Source organism: Aplysia californica, unplaced genomic scaffold (genome assembly GCF_000002075.1).
Source record: "Aplysia californica isolate F4 #8 unplaced genomic scaffold, AplCal3.0 scaffold00150, whole genome shotgun sequence".
Taxonomy (NCBI): Eukaryota; Metazoa; Mollusca; class Gastropoda; order Aplysiida; family Aplysiidae; genus Aplysia; species Aplysia californica.
Window position 1 is genome coordinate 502,894 of NW_004797420.1, and position 3,138 is coordinate 506,031.

The following is a 3,138-nucleotide window of genomic DNA, read 5'->3' on the forward strand; positions in this document are numbered from 1 at the left end:
AGAGAGAGAGAGGGAGAGAGAGAGAGAGAGAGAGAGGGAGAAAGAGAGAGAGAGAGAGAGAGAGAGAGAGAGAGAGAGAGAGAGAGAGAGAGAGAGAGAGAGAGAGAGAGAGAGAGAGGACATAGACAAAGACAGAGAGAGAGAGCCTGGAAACCTTAAACTTCAGCTGGAAGCTCCCAAAGCGCTGCAAGACTCAGAACGGACCACGAACAACATAGGATTGAGGGGCTTCGCATTAATGTCACTGACCACTTTTATGACTGACGTTATTTCAGCATGGCTGGTTCAAGGTGCAGATTTTTGTACTTCAACCGGAAAGCCTTGTACGTAAAGCCCCTAGCACAGTCTTCTCGGGCTACTTTAACATTATATAGGGAGCGTAAAACATTTACACATTTAATTAAGACATTTAAACGCATTAAGATTTCAAGAAAAGTTATTTTACAAAGACAAACATCTTACCGAGAGCATGCCCTAACTCAGATCAAGATTCCAACAAACACTTATAAGAGAACAAAACAAAATGAACGCCAAAGGAAAAAAACCCCCCAATCATTTGAATAATATCGCTTTCAGTCTCCGTTCCACGAAGACTCACTTCATGTGATAATTTTGACAATATAACGAGATAGAAGCTTATCATTCTATGACCACCAATGAACTTCAGTCTTTTGGAAATTGTCTTTAACAAACTGTCCTGAGTGAAGAACACAAACAGGGGTGGGGGGTGGGGGTGGGGGTGGAATAGAGAATAATCGACTCAAGCGTGATGTCAATATGCTCCAATCCAGGCGAACAAACGGACATGACGTAATACTGGGCCAAGCCGTTCACGCACAAGCGTACACTATAAATCGAAAGTTAAATCACAAAATGGTCCTGGGCAAGATTTCTAATAGTTTGACCGCAGGCCTAGAAAATTGGCAAATGGTGTATTTATACTTTGACTTACAGACACGTACCTACTCTTATTTAACGACACAGTATCTCTAAAGATCCCCCCCCCCCTTATAATCCTGACCTAACCCTATTCCAGGACAGACGGACGCCGAGATCCGAGGCAAGGAGATCAGGTGTACCTTAGGACTGACACAGTAGACACAGCGCTCTAAATAATCCCCAAAGACAATCAGCTGGGATCTTAGCTGCCTCGGTTCCTATTTGACTGTAATTTACTGCAACACAACAGAAAGTGGGTCCGGTCGTGGTCTGTAAGACCAACCTAAGTGCAATTAGTGAGGTGTTTAAACTTCAGGGATAATGACACAGCAGTGTCCGAACGAAACAGACCACGGACAAAGGAAAAAAGCGTTTATTTATGTGTCACGATTATGTCCACGTCAAGTGGACTAGAGTGTACGTAAACCTTTGGTGGGCGTCTTAGCCGAGAGTTTATTTCGCCTCGGACTTGCAATCTCAAGATCACAGACGCAATTCCGGATCCCTCCAATGTTTTGGACATTGTGAACTCAAGAACAAAACTGCAACTTATTTTCCCCGATTCACCCAGCGTACACTGATACTTGGCAATAATCAATGACAGAAACATTATGACTGTCAGCACTTGAGCTCACATCAGGCTGCTATTCTCTTTATTTTTCGAGGGACTGAAAAGGTAAATTTGAATAGAGAGCCCAAGAAGTTACTGTCTTGTCATGTTAGATTTCAGCCGACGGGAATGCAACGCTGCAAACTACTGTCACTAAAAGTTTTAATTTAGACTTTGGAGTGTCGTAGAGCTGGGCACCGAACAAAGGCTGATCCAAAATGTTACAAACAATAGGGACCTATATGTTCTTGTATTTCCAAGTTGGGGCATTACTGAATATATCTTTGGACTTTTTCTTTGGCGACTACACACACACACACACGCACAAACACATATGCACATAAACACACACATGTATGATTTATTTCTTGTATTATACACACAGGCAAACATGCAAACATGCCATACACGAAATATACGCAGACACACATAAACACTCTCACAGAAACTAATAGTGTGAGCACAAATAAGCACACGATTACATGCACACACACACACACACACACACACACACACACACACACACACACACACACACACACTCATATACACACATACACAATCACACATGCGTGCACACACACAGGCACGCAAACATGCACACACGCGCGCACACACACACAAACACACATACACACAGACAAACACATACATACACACAGTTATAGATGTATAACGCTTATTAATGAACCCTCAAACACATAAAAGAGCACGTTGATCGACATTCAATCGTCACCACAATCTCCACCTACTTCCCCCGACAAGCCATCAGACGCAGACAAACTTCAAAGACCCCCCTGCCTTCCTCCTGGGCTTATTGCTTTAAAAATCCATAACAAAATCTATCAAATAGGGATTTGTAACTCCCAGAGCGAGTCCCACGAGCCGAGGAAATAACGAGTGTCTGACTGTCGGGACGGAAAACAAGTGGGGTACAGAGGGCGTCGCGGTGCGTACCAGTACGATAGCAACCTTCGATATTATATTGCAACCTTTAGTCACCATAAGTGCCAAATGAAGCGTGGTAGGTTTTCAAGCCTTTTATTTTCTTTTTCTATTCTTGGCAAAGAAAAGGACCCTTGTCGAGTCCCGGGGTAAGGAGAGGCCAGGACAAACTGACAAAGCTTTCAGTTGACGGTTACTAGGTTTTATTGAAGCGTAAAGTGTTAGTTGGGTGCGCATTCAAAATAAAAATTGAAGTCAAGAGTGGTGCAGGGATACCATTGGACATTAAATTCACAGAGAGCCCCGAATTGGGAACGTACTACTTGTGTTAAATTGCGACATTGGAACAGTAACACAAGCTGAGCATTCCCCCAGTCTAACGTTCACAAGTAAACCCAACTCGCCCATGTAGTGTACTGTTTACTAAAAAAAAAAACCCAGGTACACAACCCTGTACACCATATCTGATCTTCTGGCAAAGATAGAAGCGAGAATCCTAGGAAAGCGCTTCTTTTCAAACTGTTACTGTTAAGACAAAACTTCCTCTCTCGTTTCAAGTATGTTTAATATGAGTTTTCGACTTTCGAGAGAATGAGAGAGAGAGGGAGAGAGAGAGAGAGAGAGAGAGAGAGAGAGAGAGAGAC

The 3,138-nt window shown here is 43.1% G+C and overlaps 1 protein-coding gene across 1 annotated transcript in view; it reads right to left on the minus strand.

The window, feature by feature from the left end:
* Positions 1-3,138, minus strand: part of LOC101846130 (CMT1A duplicated region transcript 1 protein) — a gene marked incomplete in the record, with an annotated part of 28,567 nt that overhangs the window by 13,198 nt on the left and 12,231 nt on the right.